Raw genomic sequence first — 11,332 nt, forward strand, 5'->3', positions numbered from 1 at the left:
AGCGGTAATCTACTAAAATAATCTCCCGAAACATCTGCACGGGTAGACAATGCTTCCCGAGCTGATATTCCATTTTCTACAAAATATTCATATTTCCCGAGTAGATAATCTTTCGGAAAAGTGAATAACCAGCTTTCCCCGAAGTAGGCTTCCCCATTTTCTCAATACAAACTTCGTTTTCTGCGCTGAAGGTGGGTATTCCCAAGCGTAATCTACTACAAAATCAATAATCACTCAATGGTAATCTACTTTTTCGGAAAGTGAGCTTTCCCCGAAGCGTCCATTTTCTGTGACATTCCACTATGATAATCTACTTCGAAGAATAGTAGCCTATTTAAAAAGTAATGTCTCTCCCGAAAAATCAGGCTGTCTACTTTTCGGAGAAAGTGAATATTTCGAAATAGATGACTATTTTCATGATCGTTGCCTGATAATCTGCTGGAAAATTCAAATCAATCCTGTTGTGTCTACTTTCCCCGAAACAGATAATCTACTTTCGGAAAGTAGTGTAACTTTCCCCAGTAAATATTCCATTTTCACTGTACAAATGATAATCTACTTCGGAAAATGAATTAATATTTCCCAAAAAGTTGATATTCTACTTCCAAAAGCTAGATAATCTACTTTCCCAATAACTATTTTCATCCAGTTTCTTGAACTTTAAGGTGAAATAACTAAGTTTGTCATGGCTCAGTGGTTGAGTCCTGCTTACTCTTCATGGTGGTCCTTTACTCCTATTTGTATTTATTTTTGTTATATGTATATTTTTAGCCCTTATCAGCTTACTGTTTTATTGATCTTTATTGGGAATTGATCACATGATCAGTAAAATTACATTATGGATACTAGAGTTGAGCACTTGGAGGCTTTATTAATACATTACACCAGAAAATGAGAAACAATATTTGTAATACAATAACATAATACAATAAAGTACACATTAGGGATATGGAACTAAGATAATATATAGTACATACAACAGAATTAAGAGGGTGATGCCTCAGTCATCTGGTGGTGGTGGTGGTGGTGGTAATGTAGCCTCCGTCATCTGGTGGTAGTGTTGGTGGTGCCTCAGTCATCTGGTGGTGGTGTTGGTGGTGGTAATGTAGCTTCAGTCATCTGGTGGTAGTGTTGGTGGTAATGTAGCCTCCGTCATCTGGTGGTAGTGGTGGTGGTGGTAATGTAGCCTCCGTCATCTGGTGGTAGTGTTGGTGGTGCCTCAGTCATCTGGTGGTGGTGTTGGTGGTGGTAATGTAGCTTCAGTCATCTGGTGGTAGTGTTGGTGGTGGTAATGTAGCCTCCGTCATCTGGTGGTAGTGTTGGTGGTGGTAATGTAGCCTCAGTCATCTGGTGGTGGTGTTGGTGGTGGTAATGTAGCTTCAGTCATCTGGTGGTGGTGTTGGTGGTGGTAATGTAGCCTCAGTCATCTGGTTGGTAGTGTTGGTGGTGCCTCAGTCATCTGGTGGTGTTGGTGGTGGTAATGTAGCTTCAGTCATCTGGTGGTAGTGTTGGTGGTGCCTCAGTCATCTGGTGGTGGTGGTAGTGGTGCCTCAGTCACCTGGTGGTGGTAGTGGTGGTGCCTCATCACCTGGTGGTGGTGGTGGTAGTGGTGCCTCAGTCATCTGGGTGGTGGTAGTAGTGGTGCCTCATTCATCTGGTGGTGGTGATAGTGGTGCCTCAGTCATCTGGTGGTGGTGGTGGTAGTGGTGCCTCAGTCATCTGGTGGTGGTGGTGGTAGTGGTGCCTCAGTCATCTGGTGGTGGTGTAGTGGTGCCTCAGTCATCTGGTGGTGGTGGTGGTGGTGCCTCAGTCACCTGGTGGTGGTGGTGTTAGTGGTGCCTCAGTCACCTGGGTGGTAGTGTTGGTGGTGCCTCAGACATCTGGTGGTGGCGTTGGTGGTGGTAATGTAGCTTCAGTCATCTGGTGGTAGTGTTGGTGGTGCCTCAGTCACCTGGTGGTGGTGGTGCACTCAGTCATCTGGTGGTAGTGTTGGTGGTGCCTCAGACATCTGGTATTGGTGTGGTGGTAAATAGCTTCAGTCATCTGGTGGTTCGGTGCCTCGACATCTGGTGGTGGTGGTAGTTGCTCAGCACCTGGGTGGTGTGTGGTAGTGGTTCCAGTCTGCCTGGTGGTGGTGGTGCCTCAGTCATCTGGTGGTGGTGGTAGTGGTGCCTCATTCATCTGGTGGTGGTAGTGGTGCCTCAGTCATCTGGTGGTGGTGGTAGTGGTTCCTCAGTCATCTGGTGGTGGTGGTAGTGGTGCCTCAGTCACCTGGTGGTGTTAGTGGTGCCTCAGACATCTGGTGGTGGTGGTGGTGGTGGTAATGTAGCTCAGTCATCTGGTGGTAGTGTTGGTGGTGCCTCAGTCACCTGGGTGGTGGCGGTGGTAGTGGTGCCCAGTCATCTGGTGGTGGTGGTAGTGGTGCCTCAGTCACCTGGTGGTGGTGGTAGTGGTGCCTCAGTCATCTGGTGGTGGTAGTGGTGCCTCAGTCATCTGGTGGTGGTGGTAGTGGTGCCTCAGTCATCTGGTGGTGGTGGTAGTGGTGCCTCAGTCATCTGGTGGTGGTGGTAGTGGTGCCTCAGTCATCTGGTGGTGGTGGTAGTGGTGCCTCAGTCATCTGGTGGTGGTGGTAGTGGTGCCTCAGTCACCTGGTGGTGGTGGTAGTGGTGCCTCAGTCATCTGAGGGGTTTAACCAATTAATTACATTCAGAAAAACACAAAAACACCAAAATCTCACCTGGGAAACCCATAGTTGGCTAGTAATTAGCATTGAAAGAGTCCTAAAAATACTTCAAGCCTCATTAAGGCCACTAATTACCCCCCAATCGAAATGAGGATCATAGATTTGCAATCAGCATGCTCAGGAGTACATATACTGAGATTTTCAGGGCAAAAATAGTGACACCTTATCTCCTGGCTGGAAATGTCTATCCAGAGTATCTTTATCATAATGTGTTTTCATTTTTTCCTGAGCATCAAATAAATTAATTTGGGCTACCTCTTGTGCCTTTCTTAACCTACTTTTCATTTTTAATACATAATCACTAAGGGTCACAGAGTCGTCTACATCAAGCCAACTTTCTTGTAATAATTTCAAAGGACCTCTAAAATAAAATAATAATTCATGAGGAGAATATCCCAAACTTGCTTGCTTAGTACAGTGATATCCCCGTTAGCCGGAACAATTGGTGCAGAGCACTTCCGGGAATGAGAGATTTCAGGGAAACGAGACAACTCTCTCAAAGCCGAAAAAAAATCCCTCATCCCCGGAATTTTACGGGTAACGGAAAATTTCTCTAGGAATTTCCAGAAAATGCGCCTGATTTTAATCTCTCAAACCCGGAAAAAACTCCACCATCCCCAGAATTTTCCGGGTTTCGGGAAAACTTTCTCTGAATTTTCCGGAAAATGTGCCCCTCAGAAAATCGTTCCCAAAGCCACAATTTTCTGGAAAATTCTGGCTTTGGGAACAATTTTCCGAGAAAATTTCAATTCTGGCTCTCGGAGAGTTCCGGGTTTGAGGGATTCCGGCTAACGGAGATATCACTACTGTACTTCCAACCTTTCCTCCTACCCATCCACCCAATCCTCCCTTCCACCTGCCCAATCCTCTCCCAATCCCACCCACCACTGACCCTCTCCTCCCACACACTCTACCTCCTTGGTTCCTTGGGCTGCAGAATTGTCCACCAGCATAAGATACCCACATTCAGCCTCTTCAGGGATACTGCAGTGCACATCTGAAATAAAAGATATAATGTACTTAAATATGTACTAATGTTTACTGTGTTGATGCAAGTTTGACCTATTCAGTATCATGCTAATAAATAAAGTTCAGCCCTATGTATATGATGATTTGACCCCTTGAGTATGATGATTTAACCACTTGAGTATGATGATTTGACCCCCTTGGGTATGATGATTTAATCCTTTGAGTACAATGATTTTACAGAGCAAAACTACTCTCAGCCAAGACCCTCAAAGGTAAATATATATCACACAGCAGAACTACTCTCAAAATTGACTTATCCAGTAAAGATGGTTGAGTTCACGGCCGACTTCATTTCACTTCCACTCTTGTTCATCATCCAGCTCCACATAGTTCTCCTCTCCAGCTCCACATAGTTCTCCTCTCCAGCCCCACATAGTTCTCCTCCCAATTGTAATTATCAGGATGGTCTTGTCCACCATCTTGGATAATGAACCACTGCATCTGAAACTCATTGGCATGATTATGTCTGTTTACATCTAGAATATTAACTACAGTATCACAATATGTGAATAAATCACTGTAGGTAGTAGGCAGCTACCAAACAGGGAGGTAATACCGCCTGGGAAGATATTGGAAGCATAATGTGTTGTCTAATAGTAGACCCTGCTGCCATATGGCATCACGAAAATTGTGACCATGTCCCAGGTTGCTGATCTGTCTTTCTGCTTCATTTACACTCAAATGCAGGGTCTCAATTGTCTCTCTTACTATTGACAACACAACATATATAACCTTTCTCACTCTTGATCTGTTCTATTCTTTCTACTCTTTTACTCTCCTATGATATCAGTTGACAATATTATTAAAGCGAGGCCTTCTTGGATGGGTCCCACAGGTCGGGAAGGTTGTGGACCCCAGGGCCGACCTGATCATCAACAAACTACTGAGGCCTAAACTGACGTCACCGCGGTTGCTGGAGGATCGGCTTTTTTCACTCTTCATTCTTCCAACATTCACGGCTTGAGATCCAATTTTCCTTCTGTGGAGCACCATCTATTAACCTCTTCCCCCCACCTCTTACTACTATCTGAACTTCAACTAACCAAAGCAGCTTCACCCAAACCATTTCAAGTCTTCAACTACAACCAAGGGAGGTGTATGCGCTTACTGCAACGAACGTACACATATAACTCGACTCAGGGATCTTGAATATTCTCTTTATGATGTCATCTGGCTCAGAATATCTCTACCAACTATGACTATTTTTCTTTGTTTCCTTGACTGTTCTCCCAACTCTACCAACTACATTATTTGGAACTCTTTGACTATCTCACTTCTTGCCATGAGTCGTTGCTATCCACACACCCCAACACCGAGATCCTCTACCTAGGGGATTTCAATGTACATCACGAGAGAGTGGCTTGGCTCTGCAAGGGATGACCCAGGTGGAGCTGAAGCACTCTCTTTATCCTTACTTAATGATCTGGAGCAAATAATTAAACAACCTACACGTGTTCCTGATCGACACGATCAACTTACTAACATTCTTGATTTTTGTTTTACTTCTAACACCTCACACTATTCATAATAAATTTCTGCCCCCTTAGGGGGCCCTCAACATCTCCAAAGCATTTGTCAGCGTATGGCACAAGTCTTTGCGTTCTAAACTTCCCTCTTATGGTTTCTCTCCCCCACTCTGTTCTTTAATTTCTAGCTTCCTTGAGAACTGATCCATGGCAGCTGCTGTACCATAATATTGTATTCAGACAGCTGCTGTACTATAATATGGGTAATTATTGACGATTTACCCTGACACTTTTCAAAACTCTGAACATTACAAGTTTCCACATTTTACTGTACACTTTACTTTAAAACAGATTTATAATTTTCTTGAGGCAATGGTCTAACCTAACTCCAAGTAAAGTATTTACCGTGAACTGTTTTCAACTTCTCCGTAAAACCACAGAAAAAACAAATTTTGCACAGAATTACAAACTACACTGTACACTGGAACAATTATGGAACAAAATTATTAGCAATCTGAAATATTCATTAGTTACAGTGAAATGATTAGGTACCTGTACAGACAAATGGTTAATACAAATCACACTTAAAAAAAAATTACCCACAGTATCACATTTATTCCTCCTGACCTGATACCATGTGAATTACACCCCACAGCTGCGAACCAATGTAACGGCGGCATTTTCTCTCTACTCATACTCTGCCTTATCTTTTACTCTTACTTCTCTTGTCTTAGTTCTTTCAATTGTTCTTTTTACTTACTTCAATGGTTACTACATAACCTTAGTTCTTTCTGGTAGCATGTCAAGGGTCTAAGGCACATGGGTATTGTAATTCTGATATCAGGGTCACTTGGACGGAAATAACGGTGAACTGCTGTGGGAGAAGTGAATACCCTACAGTACTCCTAAAATACTCTAAGAACAGGTTTATTAATATGAAATCAAAGGGAAAAAGAGATAATATTAACATATAACTTCAAGGTGTAACGCCTCGCTTATTGCAGACTCCGTATTTTCTTATTGCACACAACCTTACTGGTGTTTCATTACATTACATAGCAGGACCAGTTCCTTGGCCCTACTCACATTACATAGTTACATGACAACTCCTTGCAGATTACTTAACTGCCACTCCAAGTGGGTATTTCTACTTCACCCACATCTTCTAGTGGTACATTTCATTACAGTTACCAGGCTTTACTCATAGTCCCAAGTGGACAACTTTACTTCTCACACATTACTAGGTACAGTACTTTCCATTACATCCAGTTATAAGACAAACTGGCACATGATACTTCACAGACTGTTGGTAGTGCATATGAGATGCACTCACAACATACATGTTAATACTGAAACCAGCAAATACATGGGTCCACTACCCAACATGGGATAATTATTGCCCGCTAATTATCCCCAAACATACAACAACACTGTGGGCCATAACTCCAAGGCATGTCCCAGGGTATAGCACTGGCGCCTCTAACAACTGACGACTGCTGTTGTAGTCGGTGGAAGCCAGACACCTGGCAAGTCTAGTGTCTGAGGCTCACGAGGCGGACCTGCCGTCTCAATCATGTAGAATCACCGACATCAATGCTATCAATGCATATATTGATCCCTGCTGGGTACCCACCGGCTCAGCAGCCGATGGGGTGTTCAAATAAGCCCACCCTGGATCTGGGAACAAATGGGAGAGGACGTCACGGGACGAGAAGCATGGACAACACAATCACAACAAATCCTTCGTCTTGCAACGTCAGACGATATTTACTTTATATTACTTCTTACACTGGGTGAATGACAATTTCACTGTTAAAGCATGAACACTGATGAACACTGATATTCACTACAATTGACTGAATCAAACTGAATGGCTATAAAACACTGCTACATACCTGGGAACAAACGGGAGAGGACGTCACGGGACGCTCTCTCCCTCTCCCCTGTGGTTATATACCCCTGAGTTGCCAGCGATCACTACTCACGCAATGACAGAAATTACATACAACCCAACTGTTACACATTCAAGGATGACCCTCAGTTGACAAAGGTCTGGCGAATTACTAAAGTTGATTTACATAAACTAATTCAAGATTGAGCTTGTCAGGAGAGAATGGAATAACAACGTTGAGACAACTATCTTCGAAGGCGGGACTTACTGGGAGGGCTCATGAGTCTAAGCGTCGACGGGGAAAAGCACGTCGTTTCAGGGATGGCTGACCCTCTCATGTTTTGCATTCGTGGAGTATAATAAGAATCATTAGTGTTAAAACAGATTAGCAGTCAACGTGACCATGACAACAAGGCCGGCAACAACCTTTACACGCCACACTGAAAATGAAACTGGCACGGGAATGAGTGGCGCGTGCAGCAAAAGAGTCTGTCCACATTACCGCTGGGAAGACAAAGTAGTTTGTGGCTAGGCGCCTAATTATCTACAAAATGAAGCATTTGCACAAGAAATGATTATCATATCAAAACTCACTGATGAAACTAATAACTCGTCCACAGGTCAGTTGATAATATTTCCCATAATATTGTATTGAGACAGCTACTGTACCATAATATTGTATTCAGGACAGCTACTGTACCATAATATTGTATTCAGGACAGCTACCATACCATAATATTGTATTCAGGACAGCTACTGTACCATAATATTGTATTCAGGACAGCTACTGTACCATAATATTGTATTCAGGACAGCTACTGTACCATAATATTGTATTCAGGACAGCTACTGTACCATAATATTGTATTCAGGACAGCTACTGTACCATAATATTGTATTCAGGACAGCTACTGTACCATAATATTGTATTCAGGACAGCTACTGTACCATAATATTGTATTCAGGACAGCTACTGTACCATAATATTGTATTCAGGACAGCTACTGTACCATAATATTGTATTCAGGACAGCTACTGTACCATAATATTGTATTCAGGACAGCTACTGTACCATAATATTGTATTCAGGCAGCTGCTGTACCATAATATTGTATTCAGGACAGCTACTGTACCATAATATTGTATTCAGGACAGCTACTGTACCATAATATTGTATTCAGTACAGCTACTGTACCATAATATTGTATTCAGGCTACTGTACCATAATATTGTGTTCAGGACAGCTACTGTACCATAATATTGTATTCAGGACAGCTGCTGTACCCATAATATTGTATTCAGGACAGCTACTGTACCATAATATTGTATTCAGGACAGCTACTGTACCATAATGTTGTATTCAGGACATACTGTACCATAATATTGTATTCAGGACAGCTACTGTGCCATAATGGTAATATTCAAGGACTGGCTACTGGCACCATAATATTGTATTCAGGACAGCTACTGTACCATAATATTGTATTCAGGACAGCTACTGTACCATAATATTGTATTCAGGTTGGCTACATACCATAATGTTGTATTCAGGACGCTTCTGTACCATAATATTGTGTCAGGACAGCTACTGTATAATATTGTATTCAGGACAGCTGTACCATATATTGTGGGACAGCCTACTGTACCATAATATTGTATTCAGGACAGCTACTGTACCATATGTGTGATAGGACTACTGTACCATAATATTGTATTCAGGACAGCTACTGTACCATAATATTGTATTCAGGACAGCTACTGTACCATAATATTGTATTCAGGACAGCTACTGTACCATAATATTGTATTAAGGACAGCTACTGTACCATAATATTGTATTCAGGACAGCTACTGTACCATAATATTGTATTCAGGACAGCTACTGTACCATAATATTGTATTCAGGACAGCTACTGTACCATAATATTGTATTCAGGACAGCTACTGTACCATAATATTGTATTCAGGACAGCTACTGTACCATAATATTGTATTCAGGACAGCTACTGTACCATAATATTGTATTCAGGACAGCTACTGTACCATAATATTGTATTCAGGACAGCTACTGTACCATAATATTGTATTCAGTACAGCTACTGTACCATAATATTGTATTCAGGACAGCTACTGTACCATAATATTGTATTCAGGACAGCTACTGTGCCAATATTGTATTCAGGACATTCTGTACCCATGTTAATATTCAGGACAGCTACTAATATAAATATTATTATTCAGGACTAGCTACTGTACCACATATTGTATTCAGGACAGCTACTGTGCCATAATATTGTATTCAGGCAGCTACTGTACCATAATATTGTATTCAGGACCTTCTGTACCATAATATTGTATTCAGGACAACTGCTGTACCATATGTGTATTCAGGACAGCTACTGCCATAATATTGTATTCAGGACAGCTACTGTGTACCATAATATTTGTATTCAGGACAGCTACTGCTTCATAATATTGTATTCAGGACAGCTACTGTTCCATAATATTGTATTCAGGACAGCTACTGTACCATAATATTGTATTCAGGACAGCTACTGTACCATAATATTGTATTCAGGACAGCTACTGTACCATAATATTGTATTCAGGACAGCTACTGTACCATAATATTGTATTCAGGACAGCTACTGTACCATAATATTGTATTCAGGACAGCTTCTGTACCATAATATTGTATTATTCAGGACAGCTACTGTACCATAATATTGTATTCAGGACAGCTACTGTGCCATAATATTGTATTCAGGCAGCTGCTGTACCATAATATTGTATTCAGGACAGCTACTGTACCATAATATTGTATTCAGGACAGCTTCTGTACCATAATATTGTATTCAGGCAGCTGCTGTACCAAATAATGTGTTCCAGGACAGCTACTGTACCATAATATTGTATTCAGGACTACTGCCCCATAATATTGTATTCAGGCAGCTGCTGTGCCATATGTGTATTTAGGGACAGCTACTGTACCATAATGGTATGTTCAGGACGAAAGCTACTGTACCATAATATTGTATTCAGGACAGCTACTGTACCATAATATTGTATTCAGGACAGCTACTGTACCATAATATTGTATTCAGTACAGCTACTGTACCATAATATTGTATTCAGGACAGCTACTGTACCATAATATTGTATTCAGGACAGCTACTGTACCATAATATTGTATTCAGGACAGCTACTGTACCATAATATTGTATTCAGGACAGCTACTGTACCATAATATTGTATTCAGGACAGCTACTGTACCATAATATTGTATTCAGGACAGCTACTGTACCATAATATTGTATTCAGGACAGCTACTGTACCATAATATTGTATTCAGGACAGCTACTGTTCCATAATATTGTATTCAGGACAGCTACTGTACCATAATATTGTATTCAGGCAGCTGCTGTACCATAATATTGTATTCAGGACAGCTACTGTACCATAATATTGTATTCAGGACAGCTACTGTACCATAATATTGTATTCAGGCAGCTGCTGTACTGTGTCCATTATTATCTTCAAAGCTCTTAACACAGACTGACACTAGTAACCCGACATTAACAGTTTCCGACAGTCAACATTACATAATACAGTCAACATTACATCATACAGTCAACATTACATCATACAGTCAACATTACATCATATAGTCAACATTACGGCATAGTTACAGTATTCATGTCTTCATTTATTCCCAGAAGACAATTAAAATCACGACCAAGACGGCAGCAGCAGCCGGTATCTGGCCAACACATGAGGCCAAAATACCCATAAAATAACTCACTGCTTTATTAAACTATATAAAATGAGTTAACAGAATTATAATAAATATACATACCTGCATCAGCTATTTTGCAATCCTTAATTACGTGATAAATGTCCATAATTTAGATGAGCTGCTCTGTCCCGGGAGTTTGTTTACAAGTTTTTGGATCTGACCATTTATCAATGACAAACTGACATGCGCAGTGGACTTGTTAATAAACTGAGTTAATTCCTTTTATATTACGATAAATTACTAATGATAACATTAATTAAATTCAACCTTGGCATATGCTGTATAGTCGGGTTAAAAATATAATTAACCAAGGCATTTACAGTATATTGGGGTTAGAAACGAGTTAAATACATGCTAATTATTCTATAATTAAGTAATAATAATAATAATAATAATAATATTATTAT

The 11,332-nt window shown here is 41.0% G+C and overlaps 1 long non-coding RNA gene across 1 annotated transcript; it reads right to left on the reverse strand.

Annotated features, from left to right (window-relative positions):
• Positions 1–2,624: 2,624 nt before the first annotated feature.
• On the reverse strand, positions 2,625–11,116 carry LOC121858641. The gene is made up of 3 exons (XR_006087475.1): positions 10,986–11,116; positions 3,658–4,213; positions 2,625–2,679 (listed from the first exon to the last, which is right to left on the reverse strand). It is a non-coding gene; the product is annotated as an uncharacterized LOC121858641 (long non-coding RNA).
• Between the last annotated feature and the right edge of the window lie 216 nt (positions 11,117–11,332).

Source organism: Homarus americanus, unplaced genomic scaffold (assembly GCF_018991925.1).
Source record: "Homarus americanus isolate GMGI-L3 unplaced genomic scaffold, GMGI_Hamer_2.0 scaffold74, whole genome shotgun sequence".
Lineage (NCBI taxonomy): Eukaryota > Metazoa > Arthropoda > Malacostraca > Decapoda > Nephropidae > Homarus > Homarus americanus.